The 23,808-nt window shown below is 49.7% G+C and overlaps 1 protein-coding gene across 1 annotated transcript in view; it reads left to right on the top strand.

Moving 5' to 3' along the window:
• Window positions 1-373: 373 nt before the first annotated feature.
• LOC149356428 (organic cation transporter protein-like) overlaps window positions 374-23,808 on the top strand; it is a 99,815-nt gene continuing 76,380 nt past the window's right edge. The window contains exon 1 of the mRNA XM_089584183.1: window positions 374-498. The gene's annotated coding sequence lies outside the window, so the exon portion shown is untranslated. The remainder of the gene's footprint in view (window positions 499-23,808) is intronic.

The following is a 23,808-nucleotide window of genomic DNA, read 5'->3' as shown; positions in this document are numbered from 1 at the left end:
GGCTGCTTGTAAGCGCACTAACAGGGCGGAAAAATGAATACATGAAAAAAACAACCACATTATCTCTACCCCCCACCCTCTTCTACTTGTGCAATTTCTTTTTCTGCATCTTCGCCACACCGCGGAAAAGTAGAAAGCAGTAAGATGTGTTTTGTATTTTTTAACCAAGGCGCTTATATCTCCCGTGCGTGACACAGGTCCAGTAAACAGTGAAGAATTGGTTGCCTAAAAAAAAATCTCGGTATTCACATTAGCTCAGAGGCTCGGACGTAGCGGCTTGTTTCTGAGCCCCTGTTTTCCATCCTCATTGTTTCTAGCATAAATACCTGTCAAGGGTAGATAAGAGGTTGGCGTTTATGGGCTGCCCTCTCTTGTTATTTATCAGGGCCCTACTTTCTTCCTAGTAGCTTGTAATTGCGTGCACAAGGGAAGACTCCACCGCCCTGGAGACAGCGCTGCGGATCTCTCTGAAGGGACGTAGTACTTGAAGCCAAAAACGTAAGTCATATCGGACGTGCCCCAGCCCTGTTTCTGGTTAACCTACTTCGTTTAGTCGGGCGGCGTTAAGTTCGAACCATCACGCAAGTTACTAGCAGTGTTGAAATGTTACTATCTTTCTTGGTGCTACGCATAAGTCATCTGTCTGTCCTGCATTAATGGATCATGTCTCACGCAGCGGTGAATATCACCAGTTGGCTGTAGCGGAAGCAAAAGGTAAGGTCAAAATTATGCCCACGAACAGAAGAACAACAGAAAGAAGAACTAAGGCATGCATGATGGATGTTTACAGAGGTAGTGCACCTTCAGATGCAATGACCAGAAGTTGAGCAGCTGTGTTAAGAAAATTCAAGTCTTCATAAACTGACCGTGGAAACCAGTGAGCACACAAAATACGCTATACACTATAATATGCTGCTGTACCTAACATAACTGCGATGGTTGTTCAACTGCGACGGAATGAAATTTATTCACGGTGCTTGGAAGTGATCTTGAAAAATTTATGCGGGTCCGAGCCCCAGCGGGTAGACAGCGCGGGACGAACAGGCCGCAGCACAAGAAACATGGAGCCTGTGTCTCTCTTGTGTCTTATTCCTCCCGCGCTGCTTGCCTGCAATAGGTTATACCAACTAGGGACTTCACCCCCCTCCGCCACACACCAATTTCTTTTTATACTAGGCGCCCTACTGTTCACGCCAGAAATTAAGCTGCATTGAGTGGAATGTGATGTTATAACTGCGATTACAATCACCGACTTCAACTGCGTTTTCGGACGTGCGGAGGGCAGGAATAGGCTCACTATCGCCCACTGGAAACTCGAGAATGGATAAGAAGGTATGGCATAGAAGCAATATTTTCCTAACTTCACGGAACATAAAATCATTCTCTGCAGAAGAAATCATACCAATACTTTGGAGAAATGTGCGGGTGTGTGCGTTTCTCCTCGTAAATCACATAACTTGGAAGTCAACAGAGGAGGCTTAATATATGCAGGTGACGGTTGATCTAAGCGAATGTATCAGAGTGCGAGAAAAAAACTGAAAAATATTTCGCAGCTTGTTGGTGGCACCGCAATCGACACGTCTCACTTTGCCCAAGACTCTGCGCGCAAGTGAGGAATGATGTCGGAAACCATCTCGCCTATTATCCGGCCATTGCCTACGTCTGTCCCCTTCCTAGGTCAATATTTCGAGGAAAAGGCTTGAAGATCATGTTGGCACTGTGTTCAGCAGCGCGACAAATGTATTTTCTGGTCGACAGAAGCACGTCCCCGAAAGCTACTTGTTAAGTACGTCAAGGTCCAGGGCAAGTGCGTTGAAAAATAAAATGTTGTGTCAGGTGGCTAAGTTCTCCCTTGAATGTTGAGCTCCGATCTTATTCGACGCCCATCGTGCATATTATACACCGCCGGGTGATGTTTGGATAAGCGCTGCTTTTATTTCTAATAGGGCAGAGAATGATGAAGACGGTGTACTTTTACAAAGTTTTTCAGTATATGTAAGGCGTCCTCTTCGAAACTAAGTCTTTTAAACTGTTCTTTTTTCGGGGGGGGGGGGGGGGGGGGGGGGGAGTGGGAGGCACTCTATCCGGTATGTGTACCGTCTTTGCCAAAAGCAACCGGGCAACGGTGGCTTGTGTCTTAGACGCACACCGAAACACTTCCGGCAGCCCTTAAGCTCTGAATTTGTGTAAAGGTGAGCCCTTGTCCTCACGTTTTCACACCCTTCGTTCTTTAGCGGTGCCGTAAAAGCTGGATTACACGGTTCAGAAGCAAAAGCCTGCTGCTCGGTTACTTTAGGCAAACGGGTTACGTGCCTACAGCTTCATCGTCTCTATGCTGTTTGCCCAAAACGAAACTCGAATGGCGGTAAAAATTATGCGTAAGTTTGTGCATTGGTTAAAGGGTTTTCATGTCACGCATCCAGCTGCTGCCGGTGCCGTTATGTAATGATCAAGCGCGCTATTTCACACAAAAGAAGCACTACCTGATGAGTTACTGCCCACAAACGTCCCGGAAGGTTCTTTACATTAGTTTAGAACTTTATAGTTATCGAGTAATGATCACTGCTGTAGATAATCACTGCCTTCTCAAAAGCTTACGCCATCAGTGTACACTGTCGGCTGATGCGATTCTTTGGTGTACTCACGTTCTAAGAGAGAAATGTATGACCAATTTAAGGACCGTTTCGGAGCAGCTTGACATAAGGCTCACCAATTAAATCCAGTTTTACTTTACCAAAAAAATGCTTTCCACATTAAAAGGTGAAGTTAAAACTTCTGGTCTGGTAAAAAGTTGAACAGCGATTCTTTAGAGCGACCTCTTTATATTTCGCAGGAAAAATAATAATAATAGTCTTACAGAAACCTCGCTGAGATTTTATGTAACCAGGCTGTTTGATGTAATATTCAATGTTTCGTGCCCTGATACAGAAACATTTTAGCGATTTTTCGGCACTGCAATGACGGTGTTCTGCTTGCGGAAATTTCCATCGAAAGCAATCATACATGACTGAGGGCTGCTTGAAGTAGCTGTTCAAACTCTGACCGCCAGGAGTGAGTAGCGAGGACCTTTTGCTAGAGGGCATTTACTTTCGTTTCTAATTTTTTGAGGCGTTCCACAGTAGCGCTTCCTTAAACGCGTTTAGTAGCTGCAAGAACTCGCTGCCGGGTTGCTGCGCGCGAATAGAGTATTTCTTATTTTATCAAAGAAAGAGCACAGTTCTTGCACGTTAGAGCAGCGTAGATATTCCTGTTGAACGAAACGAGTCTATCTAAAGACGTGTATCTGTGCTTTTAAGAACTCCGGGTGTTAGCTCACATGTTGCTATACCTTGCAACAGGTTTTTTTTTATCTGATGCTCCACTTACCTCTTAAGAATTGATTAAAGTGGGTTCAGAAGGAAAGAATGTACGCATACTATCCGGTCGAGCTGGCTACCTTACATAGTTCACTTGTAATTACGAAACTGTAATCCCGAGACTGACGGGATACAAAAAACGTATGAATTAGGGGCATGAAGAAAGCCGTGTACCGAGTTCAACAGTTACGCAGTTAAAGAAAACCGTGCCATAGTGCGAAACTAAGCATTCCATGCCAAACGCTGCCCTTCGCCCCGGGACGCATTGTGTTGGTTATGGTGCAGTCTCACGGGCCTTCTTTCCAAATAGATGTGTTGGTGGATTGCGTAGGCGCCTTTTCTCTTCGCAACCGCTGCTTATTATGCCCGTAGCGGTGGCCTAGCGGTTAAACCATCCGCCTCGCACTCGAAATGTGGTAGGCTCGATTCCCAACGCGGCCGAGTACCATCCAGTTTTCTTCTGGGTTGAAGATTACCCCGGGCGTAGTGCTTGCCTCTTCTGTGGTAAAAAGCCTTGAAAAGGCCTTTAGGCAACTAACCTCTCCACGACGCATCACCTATCGTCATGGGACCGAAATCGGCCTTGTACGGTGACGCACACTATGGCCGAATGCGTTCTTTAGCGGCGTGCTCGTAGAACAAGTCTGGTGCAAGAACACTACGTGACTGTGTAATGCCAGGCCGCTCGTCTCTAGTTACCGAGCCAGTAATACACTTGAGAGAACGAAAGAGAATGCCACCGACATTTCGCGAACTCCCGTGACACCGGACAGCTTTCATAAACCTGGCAATTGTCTGCTAGTAAAGCGCCTCTCGAGAGTTAACACCTTGCTGTTAGTGAATGTTGTTTTCTGTGCTCAATATTCGGTCTATTTTTGGGGGTATTAGGTGCATCCTTTAACTAAACTAGCGGAAGCTCGTACCCTAACATCGAAGAGCGTAGGAGAAAAAATCTTCAGCAAAACCGAAAATACAAAAATATCCAACTTTGTTGCTGCCGTTTCGGCTAGATGAAGGATAAGAGCCCATACATCCCAGTTCTGCGGAAGGTTGAGCTTGCTTTCCAGGCATATTAGAAAGCTCGCACCTGAGCAACCACTGTGTTCTGAGCCCTTTTTCGCAAGCCAATAACGTTGAACAGGTTGCCACATCACACAGCTTTTACGCTGAATAATCAGGCTGAAAACGCTGACCGCGAAACAGCCCAGCCATTAACGTGCTGACGACAATCACATGACCCCGTGATATAAAAGTTGGTGATACGAGCTCCACCTTTTGCTCTGCTGCCATACTTGTAGGCGCCAGTGATAAGGGTAATTGTGCCAATCTGCTTGTGTACCTTGTTTAGTGAGGCTTAATGTCCGGGCGATAAGAGACCTGCTTTCTCCTGGCAATGCACAAGTCTGCAGCTGTCACTATACACTCGCTCGCACAACGGCGCATACACAGGTGGCACCCAAGGCAAAAGCGCAAGAGCTGTATCAATGTTACATCTCAGGAGTCCTGTGTTATGGCAGTATGTGCACTCTACAGCACTAATAGCGGCCCTACAGAAATGGCCTTTCAGTCTTCGAAAGGTATTATGTCTATGGCCGACGCGTGCCCTACAAAAATACGAGCAATTACAGCGCAAAAATCAATTCCCGAATCAGAGCAGCATCCCTGGTAATAACAAGATGTTGCATCGGCTTCCTGGCTGCCTCTTCTCGTGCTTTTATGTTCGCTTTGCTGTCTGTTGCATGTAGTGCAAGGCAGTGACGGTTGTCAGAGAGCCAGTTTTCTGTATTACTTTGTTGAAGCTGTAATAATCACCTCATCCTAACGACAAAGTTTCCTTCTCACTTTTTGTTGTTCCACTATTGTTAATTTGATGAATTTGACTGTGTTTATGCCACATTTGCATTGCTTTTAAATCGCGTTTATTTTTATGTACTCATAATTTCTGGCGTGCCTACTGTGCTGTTGCAGCTGCCTTTTACTATATATTACCTCGTAAGTTTCACCGCGACTTCGTTTCTTATGCGAAAAGGAGTAACCGTCGCTTTACATGCCAATGCAAAAAATGCAATGGTCAACACTGGCATAGGCAGTTTAGTGTAACGAAAAATGACTGATCTTAAGCACGCGAGCGAGATTAATAAAAAGCTTTTAGAACCCCGAACATATTTTTATTTTACATAACATCCCCATTTATGTGAAGGTTCATGTTGCGAACAGAAGTGACATCCATTTTGAAATAATAGTGCATCGCAAACGTGAAATGTATCTTTTTTAAAAGGCGGGAACATTTAAGACTTATGCAGACGTATGAACACATGGCGCAACATCAGTTTTTCTATTCACAGGGTGTGCATTTTAGTGAAGACACGTATAATTGTCCAATAATGTGTGAAGAATTCTAGAAAATAATTTTTTTTTGCACAATGATGGCGGTGGTGGAAAACATTTATGTACAGGTATAATACAGGAGGTTATGCATAAGCTGACCCAGAGGAGGCCAGCCCTTACAAATACTAGGTGGAGGTCCCTAGTTCGGGACCCCAGTGGCATAGGCCGCCGCCCGGGCTCGCGCGACCAACGCCCGTTGGGCCTGCAGGTCAGAGCAGCCGAGCAGGGTCGCCTCCCAGTCCTCCCGGGTGTCGTTGGGGTGAGGGGGGAAAGCAGGGTTGTAGGGGCAGGCCCACACCATGTGGTAGATGTCCGAAGACTTCTCCGCACAGTGCGGACAGCTGCCCGAGAAAGAGGGGTCGAAGTGTTTCAGAGCTGCCGGGCACAGCAAAGTATTAGTATAGAGGCGGAGCAGAAGCCGCTCCTCCGCCTTTGAGAGACCTTTACACGGGCAGGGATAAAGACCATGGCCAGATTGATAGAGTGAAACGATGTCTTTGAAGGTGTAAGCTGGAATAAATTCGAGTTCCTGATCGTCAGGGTCGGAGGGGAATGTCCGGTGACAGAGCGCGCGGGCGGCGGCGTCAGCTGCCTCATTTCCCTCAAGGCCCATGTGAGCGGGAGCCCAAACGATACGCCGGTGCGCGGGGTCACCGGTGTAGACGCTGTTTTGAAGAAAGCGGTAGGCTAGATACGGTACCCAGCCCTGCTCGACGTTCCGACATGCCCCTCGCGAGTCGGAAATAGTTGTTTTTGAATTGGAATCGGATGCAGCCAACGCAATGGCGACCTCCTCCGCGTGTGTTATATCACGGGCTCGGAAAGTAAGGCCGTTCGCTGTTTTGGATTGGTGGACGACTGCGGATGTGTACCATCCCCCATGGTGTGGGCCTGAGGCATCCACGTAGAATACGCCGGGTTTCGATCCATAGTGGCGGGCCAGGGCTTCCGCCCGCGCCAGGCGCCGGCCATTATGGTCCTCACGGTTCATGTTCGCGGGAAGAGGGCGCACGTGGAGGACGCATCTCCACTGGGATGGAATACGTACGCGCTCTTCCATGAGAGTGGTGTGTTGGATGTGTAGTCGGGCAAGGAGGCGGCGACCCGACGATGTCTTCGAGAGACGTGTGTATTGGTTAGTCAAGTGGGCTTCCCGGAGCTCTCGAAATGTGTTCACCATGCCTAGCCCCAGGAGGCGCTTGTTGGAGGTGGTCACGGGGAGGCCTAGAGCCCGCTTAATAATTTTGCGGAGGATGACTTCGAGTGAATCCCCGTCTTGCTTCCGCAGGTGGAAGTATGGAGTCGAATATAGAACTCGATTGGTCACAAATGCATGCGCCAGCCGCAAGGCGTCCTTACATCGTAACCCCCCGCGCTTGTTAGAAACCCGGCGGACCAAGCGGCCCACCTGGTCCCCCACCTGACGGAGTTTGGCCAATGTTGTTTCTGACCGTCTGTCTTGATGTATAAAGAGCCCCAGTACCCGGACTTCGATATTTTAAGGGATTCGACCTGTCTCGAGAGACAATGAAATCTTGGCTGTGCACTTTGGTGAGGGGCGTATGTGCACAAATTCAGACTTTTGGGTGGAGCATTGGAGGCCGCAGCGGCGAGCATAACGGTCCACTATGGTCGCCACCTCCTGCAGGTTAGCCTCAATGTCTGCAAGGGAACCCTGCGTGGCCCACAGGGTAATGTCATCAGTGTACAGCGCATGCTGCACACCGGCGACAGCGCCCAGCTGGGCTGGTAGGCGCATCATAGCCAAATTGAATAAGAGGGGAGAGAGCACCGCGCCCTGCGGTGTACCCCTGGTTCCTAAATGAAGAGGGCCATGTTCTTTATCCTGGATTCGAATGTAAGATTGTCTGTCGGTTAAAAATTGCCGAATGTATTGAAAGGCATTTCTGCCGCAGTTAGTTTGAGAGAGGTGGGTGAGAATGATCTCGTGGGTAACGTTGTCGAATGCACCCTTCAAATCCAAGGCGAGTACAACCTTGTCATTGTGAAGGCATTCCACGGGGTTGAGGACAGCCCGATTGAGTTGTAGCAGGACATCTTGTGCAGATCTGTGTGGGCGAAACCCGAACACGGTGTCTGCGAAAAGGTGTTTGGATTCCATGAACTCGGGCAACCTGTCACGTACCATCGTCTCCATGAGTTTGCCCACACAGGAAGCCAGAGAGATGGGTCGGAGGTTGTCCGTGTTGATGGCCTTGCCAGCTTTAGGAATGAAGGTGCCAAGGTCGGTCTTCCACTCGATGGGTAGTGGCACTTCCCCAAGCCAGATTCAGTTAATATAATTCAATAAAGACAGGTATGCTGGGTCGGGGAGGTTGGCTAACAATTTGACTGTAATTTTGTCCCGACCCGGAGCGGTGCCGCGTTTCATTTTTGCCAGGGCCGCCTTCAGGTCGTGGAGCTGGAACGGATGATCCAGCTCAACGTTCTCAAAACCTGCATAAGAGTACGCCGGCCCGCGGGAGTCATGGGTGGTGCACAAGTACTGGTCCCGAAGCTTGTGCGCCAATTGATTTGTGTTGCCCTGAAAGCTGTGTATTGCTCTTTGGAGGTGTTTTTGAGTTTCCGTCCGTGTTTGCGTTGGGTCAATTAGGGCGCGAAAGAGTCACCACGTGTTCCGGTTGGACATTTGCCGCGGGCCGTATTGCATCGGGCCACCCAGTTGGAGTCGGCGAGTTGGGCCGCATACTCAGCCGCTCGTTGAGTGAGCTCGGCGATGCGAGCTTTAAGTTTCCGGTTGTGCTTTTGCCGGCGCCACCGACGGACGAGACAATGCCGGGCCTCCCAGAGATGGAGCAGGTGGTTGTCCACATCCGAGACCGCCTCTGAGAGCTGAATTTGAGTTTCGGAGGAGAGAAGGCCAGACCAATTGTTGTGACCAAGACTGGTAGCCCTGCTCATGTATGGGTGTGGCATTGTTATAATTCTGTCTGAACTTGGTCCAATCTGGGAGTCGGGCTTGTGTTGTTGGTCGCGCGAAAGGATGGGTCCTAATCGTAGTATTCAGGAGGCAGTGGTCGCTGCCGAGGGTTTTCTCTGTGTTGACCCAGTCTGCATATTGAATGTTGCGGGTGAAGGTCAAGTCTGGACATGTATCCCTAGTCACGGAGTTGCCTATACGAGTTGGGTAGACTGGGTCAGTGTGAAGAGTGAGGCCCAACGTTGACGCAAGCTCCGCCAACTTGCGTCCCCGCTTCTCTTCAAGGCAGTAACCCCACATCCGAGCGGGAGCGTTGAAATCGCCCACAATCAGGAGGGGGTTACGACCCGCAACTCTCAGTGCGCGGCTAAAGAGGTCCCCAAATGACATATTCGGCAATTTCGGATTGCAGTATACATTGAGTATGTGTAACGGTGGGTCCTGTTTGCGGAGTTGGAGGAGGGTCACCATTTATTCAAGTTGCATGTCTAAGTCGACCTGGTTGGCTGTATAATTTCTATGGACTAAGACAAGACTAGGGGTCCTGCTGGAACGTCGTACAATTTATTAGTACGGCGCCTTTCCCTGGCTCTTGGAGGGCAACTACGGCAGGCAAATGCTCAAAGGTTGAAAGGAAAAGTCGGAGGTCGGCCCGCTTGGAACGGGACCGGAGCCCCCGACAGTTCCATTGAGTAATCGTAATGGGGGAAGCCGATTTGGAAAGAGGGGAGCGCCTACACCGGTGGTGTCCCGCCATGCTCAGATTTAGAGGTGAGAGGTGGAAGTGAGGCTGCCCCCGAGCCGGATACCAGGGGCTGAAGCTCAGCACCTAGAAGGGGTTGCTGTCTTCGTCATCGTCAAGGTCATTTACTCGGTGGGACAATCTGGAGGGCCGACCAGATACGTCCTTAAGAGGACCGGTTCTGCGAGAAAGACGGGTGTTAGTCGCGACGTGTTGAGCGATCATATAGGGGATGGCCTCCATGACTCTAGCGATGAGGCGTTCCATCGCAGTTTCCAACAGTGTGTCAAATTTGGCATTAAGGCGGGCTTCGAGTTCGGCAAGGGAAGGTTTCATAGTCGGCGTCGCCGCCGCCTCGCTCTCCATAGCGTCCGTATTGGAGGAACTAGGGGGAGGGGGAGTTGTTTTAGCCTCCAAGGCTTCAATTTTTGCAAGTAGGATCTCGTTTTGTGCCCGGAGAGAAGCTACACGGTTGTGGAGCTCAGCGCCAGCCGCCGAGCGAGACGGAGGGGAGAGGGGGTGGGAGGAGGAGGCAACCGTGCCTGAACCGCTCACCTGTTTGCCATTTTTGACGACGCTGGCCCAGGAACCGGCCGCGCCATTCTTGTCCTGAGAGCGGGCTTGCTTCTCCTGGCCGCCGTGTGGAGGCGGTGGTTGCACTGGACAGCTCTTGGCGTCCTTCCCGCTAGTAGGCGTCTCTCGTTTTGAAGCATCGCTGCTTGGGTGACGTGGCTGCCTGCCCGTCCCGCTGGATTTCCCGTCCTTAGGGGCGGCTGGCTTGGTATGCCGATATTTAGCACTGCAGTCCCGCGAGTTCGTGGCATGGCCACCGCCACAAACCGCACATTTTGGCATACACTGGTGAGGGGCCCGCACCCCCTCTTTTATGGGAGTCTGCTGTCCACACAGGCCACACTTGTCTTGTGTTGGGTTGGGACAAGAGTCCTCCCGATGGCCGACAGTTCCACACAAACTGCAGGCCGGAATAGTGCGCAAATATTGGTGCACTGTGACAATCTCAGAGTTGTAGTGTACGTATCGAGGCCTCACCGTGCCGGCAAAAGTGAGCCGAGCTTTGTTTGAGGTGCTGAATTTGCGGATATCGAGTAAAGTGCCGCTCCTCCACTGCACGCAAGGTTGGAGAGACTCAGACGTCTCTTGGTTGGCCACCGTATTTACCCCATAGCAGACGTCCCCTTCATGTTCTTTGAGATGGCCGGCGAGCGGCACATCTCCTTTGGTCAATTTGATAGAAAAGTCGCCTAGCAGACGGTCTGCGACGCGAGCGTTCCGGGTGCTGGCGAGGATCAAATTTTGTTCCTTGCTTAAAAGGAGGCTCAACTCGGCTGCCTGAGGCGCCCCGAGGAAAGCGCCGAACGCGGCACCGAGCTCGCCGTGTTGAAAGGCGTCCCGGATGGCCAACGATTTCCGGGGCTTGATCACGATGACAAAGTCGCGTCCTGTTGAAACTTTGGCAAAGGTTTGGGCCTCCACTTGGTCACTGGGTTGCGGCCCTTACGGCCAGAGTCCTTCGCCGCTTGCAGGCGGGAGCTTGGCGGGTAGCATTTTCGGCGGTTGCCGAGGCGTCAGCCGCTATCTTAGCCTCTCGTCTGGAGCGACGCTCAAGTAGACGGAGGAGAGATTCATTGCGGATCGGGTCCGCGGGTGCCGATTTGGGTTCCACAGTGACGGGAACGGTCGACCAAGACATGGCGTCCGGGTCATGACCGCGTTGAACGGGCGTTTCCGTCATCTTGCAGAAAGCAGCAGCGCCCTCGCAGCCGAACGCCGGCGCAGCCGTTAGCCTTAGCGTCGGCGCCGGAGGCGGGAAGGAAAACCCGCTTTAAAATTTGAAAAGCTGGGCCCACCTCAATGAAATTGTTGTCCACGGATGCCGATCAGCTTGCCGAATCCAAAGTGAGCAAAATTGATGAGGTCCGACGACTTGAGTCGTGGCTCCTGTCAACAAATGACGGAGCCAAAGCGCCACACGTCTGACAGGCGCGATACGCTGCCGCGTTACCCTTGCACAAGGAGGCTTAATATTATGACGAAGAAGACGAAGCTGGCAGCGCTCGCGCTATGCCAGCGGCATTTAAATCATTCACAGTTCATCGTACGTCTCGCCTCACTCCTCGGCTGACCGCTACGTAACATTTAGTGGAGGTGCTGCGTTACCCTCGGCATCCTGGTCCTGGAGCTTCGGCGTCCTGTGTCAGCCGTGGTCTTCGGCCATGAGTCCCTAGCCTCCGCCGCCCTGCTTGCTCCACCGTCTGAGACCCGATCGGGCCTCGCCGTTGCTCCCCAGCCCTGTTTAACGTACTTACCACCCAACACGACGGGCTGGAAGCGACGCCCTGACCAACCCGACCTACCGACCCGAGACACCGCTCAGATCAGAAGACACAGTCCCTATGCCCATGCCGTTGGGCGCGTCAGAGGGCCTAGACAATCGGCTCCTGGCGACCAGCGGTTCGGAAGCTACGTATACCGCGACTCATTCGCTCATCTCTTTCATCGTGGCGGCCAGCACTACACAACCTTGCCACCTCTCCTATACCTTCATCTTAGGACCATCATCATTTCGCTCCTGTCTTTTTCACCGATCGGGGCGATCGCTCGGTGGCCCTGATTAGTGTGGCGAAGAAGATGAAGCTGGCAGGGGCGCGGGACGGATTGTTCTCGCTAGGCCAGCGGCCATTAAATTATCGCCAGTTCATTCTCGATCGCGCCTGATTCTTTGGCTGGCCGCCACGTAACATCTTAGGTAGGGGTACTGGCAAATAGCTGTCGATAACATGAGCCGCGAAAAAAAGCGCCTTCGTGACGCTTGACGGTTTAAATCATGCCGTTCGGCTTATGCAACGCGCCGGCTACCTTCGAACGCATGATGGACTTACTTCTTCGCGGCTTTAAGTGGTACACCTGTCTTTGTTATTTAGATGACGTTGCGGTTTTCTCGCCTACCTTTACAGTCCAACCTCGTTATAACGAAGTCACATTTTGCGCGGAAATTTGTTCGTTATATCCAATATTCGTTATAAAAGTATGCACTCAAATTCCCACAGAAAAGGTCGCTAATAAACCCAGGTAAAGAGTACTTTAAGATGGACAGCACAGGGTTGAAAAAATGCACTATTTTTGAATTTAACGCATGGTATAAGCATATGAAACCTCGCCTTGCATTTCGTACTGGAAAGCAAGAGGAAAACTCACAAATCGGGCTGCTGGCCAGGTGCAAAAACTAATTTATTTAAAAAACGACGTAATCTTCATTTGGCGGCACTTCACACTGTTTGACAGGTTATATTTCTCGACGAAATCAACACAGAGCAGCGCTTTCCCGATGTCAGCTTATTTGGCCACAGGTAGGTTCCCGAAGTACCCCCTGAACTTCCTGGCCATGTCAGCGGCCTCGGTGCTGCTGAGAGCTCGCACTTCGCCATCTTCACATGCATCGCTGTTTCTAGCATCATTTGCGGAAACCACCTGATCAGCAATTTCTTGGTCGGTCAGTTCGGGCGCCACAGCCAAGTTGTCATCTGCACAGATGAATTCCTCGAACGTAACGTTCGGAACCGCCAGCTGACGCCATGTCGTCTCGCCGAAATTGTCCTCTTGCCTCCCAGTTGCATTCGGCAGCTTTCTGCCTACTTCTCGCAGTTCTCTGCGCCAACGGCTGCTTCTTCGCTAGACAAGACGTGGCAAACAATCCGATGGCGGTCATTAAATCGCTGCAGCCAGCCACTGCTTGCATGAAAGTCATTGTGGCCTCAGAGGGAAGTGAGACTTCTCACCTTCATTTGAAGGACGGCACCAGACACAGGCAGGTTACGTGCTATAACGTCCTTGAACCATGCAAACAAGGCATCTTCAACATCCTGTCTTGCTGTCATTCTTCACAGCGCCTGCAGAGTGGGCGTTTGAAATCTGCCTTGCGCTCAGGACAACCATCTTATCTAGATAGATAAGAGTGCTAGGCGCAACACCGAAGTCCGCGGCAATGACTTTTCCTTGCGCCCGCTGTCATCTGCCCTGAATATCTTTATCTTCGTTTCAAGCGAAACTGCTGTTTGTTAAGATGCGTTCCGCTACGGCGTCTACAGATTAAACTGCAGAGATAGCGCGCGCGGGGCGCGGGTCGGAAATTGCGACGGCGGGGGTGGCCGGGGAGCGGGGGAGCGGAGCGGGCATCGGTTCGATCACGTGCCAGTCACGTGCTAGGCAGCCGTTGATGCTAGATTCATTCGCTCTCCCTAGATGGCGCCGCGTGCGGAAGCGCGGGTGATTCAAACACATTTTAGGTGCGCGCGCTTCAAAAGATCAAAATTTAGCGTGTTTTGAGATTTTTTCCTTCTTGTTTGCGCATTTTGAGCCCCGTGAATACAAAAACTGCTTCGTTATAACCGATACAGTGCCAAATTTTGAATTTTTCGTTTCGTTATACAGATAGAACTCCCTTAGAAATAAAGCATGTCCAACCAAACTTTTCTTTCACTTCGTTATATCCGATAATTCGTTGTATCCGTGTTCGTTATAACGAGGTTCGACTGTACCACGCACCTCGCTCGCCTCATGAACTCGGGTAGTGTTCCGTACAGCTTGGCTTCAGCTGAACTCCTCGAATGCAGATTCGGTCGACGAGAACTGACCATTTTCGGACACCTGGTTGAGGCCTCCGGAGTACGGCAACATCCCGCTAAAATTGAAGCCGTCAAAGATTTTCGTCTGCCACGGTCGTCCGAGGATGTGCGCAGCTTTGTCGGCCTATGCTCATATTACCACCGTTTTATCAGAGATTTCGCCGGCATTGCTCGTCCCCTCGCTGATCTTCTTAAAACCGACACCCCCTTTACCTGGGGCCCTCCTCAGGAGAACGCATGTTCTTCGCACATCCGCCTGCTCACCACTCCGCCCATTTTAGCCCATTTCAATCCGTCTGCTCATGGTGAAGTGCACACCGACGCATGCGGATAACGAATCTGCGCCGTGCTCGCTGAATGTGCTCATAATCACAACCGCTTCATTCCTTATGCCAGCCGCCTTGTATCCAATGCTGACAAAAATTACTGAATGAGCGTGAGGGTCTCGCCCTTGTCTAGGCAGTCGCCAAATTTCGGGCCTACCTCTTCGGCTGCTCCTTCTCAGTCGTCACGGACCACCACACACTATGTCGGCTCTCTTCCCTGAAAGACCCTACTGGCCGCCTTGGGCGCTGGGCACTGCGCCTCAAAGAAGACTCGTACACCGTAAATTCAAAGTCAGGGCGACTCCACCAAGGCGCTGACTGCTTATCTCGCTACCCTGTGGAGCCCTCTGATCTTCCTGAAACTGAGACCGTGCCTTGTCTCTGCTATTTCTGTCCTCCTCAACATCGGCGAAGAAAACCGCCAAGATTCCTCCTTACGACCCCTCATCGATGGCCTCAGCTCAGAACACCACTAATCCATCCCTGAAACTATATGGTCTTCAGAATGGCAGCCTCTACCGCCGCAGCCTACGCCCCGATTGCCCTCCGCTATTGCTTTTTATTCATCAACAGCTACTCTCCTCTGTCCTTGAAGAACTCCATCATCTACCGACATCCGAACACCTTGGTGTCTCCCGCACTTACACCCGGGTTCGACACCGCTTCTTTTGGCCCGGTTTATTTCGTACCGTCAAGCGTTACGTCGCCGCTTGTGACCTGTGTCAACGCTGAAAGACACCCCCTCCCCCCCACACCCCCCATTTACTGTCGGTCTTCTGAAACCCATTGATGTCCCGCTGGAACCTTTTCACCGCGTTGCCTTCGACCTTCTCGGCCTACTTCGTACATTCCATTCCGGCAACGAGTGGATCGCTGTCGGAACGGACTATGCGGCTCGGTACGCCATCACACGCGCCTTGCCGACGAGCTGCGCTATAGATGTCGCCGATTTTCTCTTCCAAAGTGCCATTCTGCAGCATGGCGCTCCTCGCCAACTACTCACCGATCGGGGCCGTACTTTTCTGTCCAGCATCGCTTCGGACATCATCCGTTCATGTTCCACGCAGCACAAGCTCGCCACAGCGTGTCGCACGCAAACCGATGGGCTTACCGAGCGGCTCATCCGAACTTAGACCGACATATTAGCTATGTATGTCTGCCCCAAACAACGTGACTGAGACAGCGCCTTGCCTTTTGTGACCTTCGCATACAATTCTTCACGGCATGACACCACGGGCTGTTCACCTTTTTACCTTTTGTGTGGCAGGCACCCCACCTTGCCCTTAGACGCTCTCATGCCACCTTCTCCAGCCTCCGCCACCGCTTATGCCCATAACGCCTACCCAGGAGCGCCAAACAGCCCGCTGTCGGCACCAAGCCTCCCCAGTGTCCCAGAAGTCTGCCTACGACCACCGAGACCATGAAGTCAACCACGAACCTGGATCACTCGTTCTTCTGTGGTCGCCTTCGCGTCACGTTGGTCTCTCCGAGAAACGTCTCTCCCACTACAGTAGCCCTTACCGCGTGGTGCGCAGAGTGACTCACGTCAACTATGTAATGGCTGCCTATGCGTCCTCACCATCGTCTTCTCACCCCGTCACCGACATTGTCCACATCCGCTGCCTTAAACCCTACCACGTCGCTGACATTTCGGCCCCCTAACGCCCTGACGGCGCTTCTGCAGCTCGGGGTCATGTAGCGGGCTGACGACGACGATGAACAGATGCACTATGCCACGAGTCGAGGACGGACAAAAACGACAAAGATCTCTCACCCGGTCCGCTTGGCGCTGTTCGCAGCTCTCCTAGCTTCTGGTATATGCCTCCCTGTAAGTACCTGCGAATATATTCTTCCCCGCTACAATATTCTCTGTCTGCTTTGTCCAAACACACACAAAAGAATTTGGAATTCTGAGCCAGATTGTGCGAAAATTAGCTGAATTCATAAGTAGGATCATAATTTACTGTTTTCCACTTCAGTACACATACCATTCCGGCTAACTTGATGCAGCCGAAGCGCTTGGCGTTTTGGCAGAGAAGGGCTCTCGGCGCACTGGAAGAGACTTTCAGCGCAGCATGGAATTTAACAGCGCAGCTTGGAGTAGCCTTTGCTTGTTGCACCAGTCAACATGCTGTAAGTAGTAGTGACACGTAAAAAAAACAACTCCGACTCTCTCTGCGCGTGAAATTAGCTCTTTTAATGCGACAGCGCTAAGGAGCTCGTGACGAAGAAAAGTTGGTGTCGACGTTGTTGCTATTATAAGATGAAAACCTCCAAATAAATAATCTTGTTGAAATACGCGGAATCAAACTCCGGTCTTTCAGATTGCGAGGCGAGCACGCGCAGAGGATGCTACGACGGTTGTTTATTTTTCATTATTGCACGGCAGCGTACCAACCCTGACAGGATTCAAGTCACTCTTAAGGGCTCGTTGGTTCGAACCATATAAAAGTGAGCCTAGTGAACGCGTTGTGGCCTTTGATTTCGTGAATTGCCTTTTTGTACTGATGAGTACGTGAGTAATTATGAATATGCGAATTTTTAAAAGAGACCCGATAACAATCGCGTTCTACTCAATAAAGCATTTCAACTGACTGCATTCAGCTGTGGTAAAGCAGCGCCATCTCTGCTGTACAGTCGAAAGTAAATGCGAATAGCTTGAGCTGAGGTACGATAGGTGGTGTTATGAGCATGTTAGGTTTAGAGTTCCTGTATATGCTACCTTCGGTAGCATATACAGGAACTCTAGTTAGGTTTGAGTGTGGGTTTTTGGAGTTCCGTGTTCCAAAGCGCTCAGGCTATAGACCGTTTACAGCGCGCAGTTCTTCCGTTTGAGACCAGATGGCGCCACAGGTGTGCTCGGAACACGGCGTCATTACTTGCCTCGTAAGTCGCCGGCGTGTATGCCTAGACGCATCAGTGGAAATGTGGAAAGAGAAAATACATGCTCTGTTGTGGATTGCAAGAATTGCGACAAACAGTTAAAGGCGCGGGATGCGATCGTTTGCGAGCTTCACGGAACCGAACTGCACAAGGACGTACTGCCCCTGTTCGCGCCCGTTGGGCACCCGCCCTTTCCGACCGGGCGAACGCAAAACACATGTTCGCCAACGCAAGACAGCGAATATAGAAAGAAAGGACTCGATGTTGAAAAATCTGCGAGGGTAAGTGCGCAACATAGCCGCATGAACAGGCTGTCCCGCCACCGAAGCGTCACAAAAAAAAAGACGACTTACGCTCCTATATACCGCTACTGCATACTGTGCAGTGCATAGCCGTGCGAGCGGACAACGCTTACTGTCAGTTCGTGTATTACACACCGTCTTCGTGCTACTGTTGAACTTCGCTCAGAGTAGCGCAGTTTTCGTGGACCACATTCGGAATAAAGCATTTGTGTTACGGCTGCTGTGCTGCGTGGTTTTCACTTCCTCGCGATCCATGCGAGACAGTCACTAGAAGTGGCTCCGACTGGTTACTTACAACCAACGAGACCTCGAGCATATTCATGTCCGCATATCGAGCATGGAGCGTACCACAATTTTATACTATGTGAGGCTGACATAATTGTGAACTTCGTGTAGCATGAACGCGTTGCCATGCGCGCGTTATAACGATTATATCGCGGAATCCTTGTAAACGATTGCATGCAAGCTTGTAAAGGATGCTAGATGCATGGTACTTCTTACATGATTGGGCAACATTTGTTTGTTTATTTATTTTTGTCGCCTTCCTTTGTTTAGCAAACCAGCAACAAAAATTTAGGCTTCCTAAGCACCTTTAACAGGTTGTAAACAAATGAGTACGATGTGCATGTGAGCGTTTTACAGCAGTCTGCATGCATGTACACAATATGACAACGATCTGCGCAGCCGCAGAGTCATTAAACCTTGCTGTTTTAGATAATAACATTAAAAAATTATAAGCAAAGCCTTCAGCGGCATTCAGGCGATCCACCCGTTGCCTCGAACAGGCGGAGAGCTCAGCGGCTCTTTGCGACATGAAGTCCGATCACGTTTTCACGCCTAAAGTGATCAAATTGGGGTTTTCACATGTCCTTCGAAGCTTCGGACCAACCACACTGTCGTCTTCCCACTCCTTTACAACCGTATCAGCCGAAACACAGCCTGTCGGAACCGAAAGATCAGACGCAGCAGCCGTCGCGACGAGGCGAGCGCCGAGCGGTCAGGAGGCGAGTAATGGCGGCGTGATCACGTGATCAAAGATGGCAGCCACCGTGATACGCCGCTGTAAAGCGTCTATAAAGGACGCCGTAGTGGAGTGATTCGGTAATTTCGGTGGCCTGAGGTTCTTAAACGCGCCCTGACAACGCACAGGGCTTGTGGATTCAAATTTGGAGGGCCGGCAGACGAAACCTTTCAAGTCCTCAACTGGTCCGAACGAGGAGCCCGGTGATAACACGACTTAAGAAAAACCAGCCAAAAAGACCGGCACAAAGGTTGATTGGTTGATGGGGACAGTTGATAGTCCAGTCGTTGTGTGTGCCTCGTCTCTCCTTTGTCCCCGTCTTTTTGGCTGGTTTTTCTTAAATAACACGACTGTTTCACTCCTCCGGGCGGCAGCGTGGGTGCAACCCTTCGCGAACTCTTCGGGCTTCAGACGGGCAGGCAGCGGCGACCGGACCTGTGTGCGTTATGTTTTGTTCAGGTGTCAACCACTGCGATGTCATTGAGCCTGTACCTCCCGACCACCTCTGATGAATGCGGTCTGTGTGCTCTTCTGGTCAACGAATGCGACGCCAACGGAGGCGCAGCCCTCCGTAATGGCCCCTATTTCTGCCTTTTATCTTTCACTTCCAACTTCCTCCCTTCCCTCATGGCGTTATCGAGGTGTCCACCGATATGTGGACAGTTACTACACCATTCCTTTCCTCTAAAATCACAATCACAACACAGAGGCTCAACGGCCAGTTCAGGGGGCAGCCTCACTGCAACCCATTCGTGATCTCTTCCGGCGGCGGATGGGCTCCTTTTATAGGCCTCCCAGATACTCCGAGCGATTTGTCCAACAGGCAAGGCGTGGCGCCGAGCGGGCGATGACGTTCTGTGGACTGTCTGGCAGCGCTGTAACACGCTTTCGCGTTCCACTCTTAAAGGCAAAGCTTAAGCGTCCTAAAATTTTTATTCACAGTTATCTGCAAGGCTACGCTGTGAGAACCTGTTTGCTTTCGCACTTAAACCAGACATTACAGCTGATGTTTCCATGCGGTGAAAACCGCAGTGGTTCAATTGTCTGAAAAATTTTATTAATTGCAAGTCAGATGAAATAGTGGCGCTCGCATTTTCGTCATAAATCGGCGTCCAACCGTATGTGCTCTTACAAATTGATTGCGAGAGCACAAGCTTGCAACAGCGTTGAGGCGGGCACTTTTATCTTGCCTGATCACAATACTGCACGCGTCGAGGAGCCCATGCACACTGCAGCGCATTAGATGTGCCTACCCGATAAATTAAAGCTTCCATCGAAGATCTTCTTTCATTATCTGTGACTGTCCCTCTCTCCGCACTGAAACAAGTCTCCAGGTTCTCCACGGACAAGCCTCTGCCACGCGAAGGGAGTAGTTTGGTGTTCACTAATCCATGCTTTGTCAGCTTTACCAGGATGTACGGGGAGTAATTTTAATGACTGCATTCACGCTACAGCCGTATGGCGCAAATTGTGCAACAATCGAATGCGAATACCGTTAAAAATGATTACCTAAACCGACTGTCTAAAAAGATAATGTGAATGAAATACGAATTAGCGCACAATTCCATTTTCCAGGGATGCCTTACTATTAGTCGGCTGCAAAAATTTTTAATAAAGGAATTACTCAAAGATTTCGCATACATAGACGGCATGCAAGACATCTCCTGGTTTCCTTGGTACGGCAGCGTGTAATTTGCGCAAATCTATCGCAGTAGAATAGTAACTATGCATTTTATGTCTATAAACACTATGCGGTGGCTTTTCGGTGCCGCGATTGTACTGCGAAGAATGCCAAAAATGGAAAAAACCATATCAAATGTCATTTACTGGACGCCAGCTGGGACGCAGAAGGCAGGGTATAACAACGCCGATATTTATTGCTGCGTTTGTGTTACTGATTGAAGCAGTTTATTGGTGGAAAATGGGTTTTTTCTTGAGTCAGTAGGCAGTCAAAATTTCACAAAGCTTTATTATTTGTTTATTTTTTTACAGCGATATATGTTAACCTGTTAAGCGCCGCAATATGAAGCAGTAGCAAAAAAAAAATGAAATTTATGTTGATAATTTGCATCGGTCTTCTAAATTAACTATGGTAAAAAAATACAGCCGCATTCACAAAGGCTTAGTAGATTTTTAGCATATGTTTCATTTTTGGAACATTGGCGTTTCCCATATGAAAGTGACAAAATTTGTCTGGAACAACTTTTATTGAGTGTTAAATGGGGATTGCTTACTCATGTTAACAGAAGAGTAATTATTAGCGTCATACAAAGCCTTTGAAAACTATAAATGTTAATAACAATGCTTGCGAAAATGTATTTTTTCATCCTGCTTGCTGTAAGGCAGTAAACACTTCACAAGCCATGGTATGCTGCAAAGCATTTCATGTGCAGGCGCATTTTGCACTGCTGACACTGGTTCGTAGTGTTTTTCTTGCACTCTGCACAGTTCCCCTGAGTTGCTGAGATGATGTAGGGGCCATTAGTTTTCCTATCCTCCCGTCTCGGATGAACCCGAGGTCCAGGCCGCACAGTGATTCCCTGCTTGAGGTGCAGCAAGGGCATGAGGACGTCCCGCCGAAATGCTATGTGCGTCATGGCGGCGTCGGTTATTTCATGAAGCTCGCAGTGAAGGATCCATCCTGCGACGAGAGCCATGTTCAGACCATTGCTGAAAAGGTTTCACCACCATTTTTTGCTTCAAAGTCTTGGACGATAACATAAGAGGAGGCGGTCGAGAACATCTACTCCCCCCATGCCCTCATCGTATTTTTTGATCAGATAGAGTTGAGGAATGTCCAGCTTTTTTGTTTGCGCGTCGTGAGAAACGTTTTGCAGTTCCAAGAGGCTCATGGCCGAGGTGGTTTGAAGAAACTGTGACGACTGCATTGTCGTTCCACCTGCATGCGTAGACCACCCCGTCACGCTTGTAGTGGGAAGAACCTCTTTCCTCTTTTCCGACGCCTTTCAAGCTCTTCAGTGGACAACCACTGGTTCTTGCATCTCGTACAGTCACCGTCGCTCGAATCCCCTGGTCAGCCAGTTTCGTCAGGAGATCATGCGAAGTGAAAAAGTTGACAAAGTAGACTTCGTGCTGTTCAGGGGCGGGCAGGACAGATGCCATATTGCTAACAGCCCTCAGCCCGAGAGGTGCCTTTTCGTCCGCCTCGTTTCTCCCGCAATATATTCCCATTGCATAGGGATACCCATTCCAAGAGCACATCATCCATATTTTATACGCAAATCGAATAGGTTTACCGCGAATGAACATTTTGCACGAGTGGTGGCCGTACTAGGGCACCATGGGCTCGTCGATGCTGAGCCTTTCGTGGAACACTACAAACTGTTGGAAACATTTGGAGATTTCGCCGTAAAACGGCTCAATCTTGCCCATCTTCTCGCCTGATTTCAACTGAGCGGCGAATCAGTTGAAAGTTAGTCGCCACCACTGTGGCGACTAAAGGCACACGAAGGTCTTCTGCGGTGCTCCAATACGAATCCACAGATGGAACGTAGTGATATCCGCTCAAAAGTGAGAGACCGAAAAATTGACCTGTGTCCGCTGCTGTGGCGTCCACCTCCTCCTCCTGTTTGAGTGCGTACCTTGCAGTCAGTTCAGCCAGGGAACCAAGATATTCTGGCGAAATAATTTTGCTGAACAGCATAAATTGGCTCATGTCCGCTAGCTGAGGAAGTGCCTCTAGCAACAACGGAGGGTTCTCTCTGGGAAGTGTTTTGTCCAATGTAGCACGGTCATCCCATACTGCGCTAAGGGAGCGCTTTGGGGTTTTTGTTTTTCCATCCTTGTTTGAAGATTTGCGCCCTTATCCAGCAGTCGACTGCCACCGCGCTGGTTTCTTTTTGTCGTGGCTCAGGACTCGAACAGCAGCAGGCGAATCAACGTCTTCATCGCCGCACTGCATAACTTCAACGTGCCCGCAAACATCATCGGGAACAACTTCAGAAAAGTCATTTTCATTCACGTGCTCCTTGTAAGTAATATTGCCATCTTCATCAGGCGGCAATTCGCATGTAGACGCACCTTCGCGTTCGTCATCAGGAAGGCTTAAGAAAAGGTCAGTTGTAGCCTCCAGTGTGAGGAAGGGTTGTGCCATGACCTACAACGGTAGTTATTGCGTTGAGAAGTATAGTACTTCAATATAATACTAGCTGAGAAGTCCTTTTCTACTTACATTCACAATGATTGATGCAGTTATGCGCTGCAGTTGAATGCTGCTTCTTTGACATTAAGCAGAAACGCAATGTCAAAATAATGCCAAGAAAACATACTGTTCAAGTTTGTGCCAAACGACACCTAAAGGGCGCCATCAACATGCCGAAAAAGAAGAAAAACATGGCGAAATGCACACGCGAGTCTACGCTGCTTTTGACACTGTAAAATACCAATGTTCCAAAAATCGAACATTTTCATTAAACTCCAAAAATTGAAAACTAGGCTGTCTTTATTATTTTTTATTTTTTTGCCCAGCAATACCTATGTACCGATCTTTTAGTTCTGCTTTGCTCATTGCAACATTACATTTGTCCTGCGAAATAATTCAACAAACGTATTTCTCTGAAGGAACGCAAAATATGCCTGTTTGTGAGCATTTATCCAAAGCATTTATCCAAACAGGTTGACAATAAAAATTTAAATTGCTATGTTTTTTACAAGTATCATCGAGTATGCGAAAAGAAAACGGAAAAACTGCGATAGATGGGGAAGAAAATAACAAATCAGGTTTCGTATGTACCACTTTTGGAACATTGCCAAGTAAGAGGTTAATGCCTCAGCTCCCGAAACCGTGTTTTTGTATGTCCGCATTGTGGTACGGGAAGACGTGGAGACATATTATAGCTAACTAGTTAACTACATTGCTAAATGATAGCAAGGTGCTTACTCCTCTTCAGTACGGGTTTCAAAAAGGCTTTTCCAGACCCACAGAACTCACCTGTGTAATCTACAGGTTTGCGAGCATAGTCAACAACTGTGGCGTGGTAGACATCTTAGGTTTTAGCAGAGCCTTCGAGCTTGTTTCTCATGCCAAACTAATTTACAAACTAAAACTGATTTGCCTTCTTAGCTTCATAATTCGTTGGATCCATTCTTACCTTTTTAACTAAGCATAATATGTTTGCGTTCTTGGTTTCTGTTCTAACTACCTTTTAGCCACTTCAGGCGTCCCGCAGGGAAGAGCCCTCGGGCC

This window comes from Amblyomma mixtum, chromosome 3, assembly GCF_055824585.1.
Source record: "Amblyomma mixtum isolate Tamu chromosome 3, ASM5582458v1, whole genome shotgun sequence".
NCBI lineage: Eukaryota > Metazoa > Arthropoda > Arachnida > Ixodida > Ixodidae > Amblyomma > Amblyomma mixtum.
This window is presented reverse-complemented; position numbering and strand designations above follow the sequence as displayed.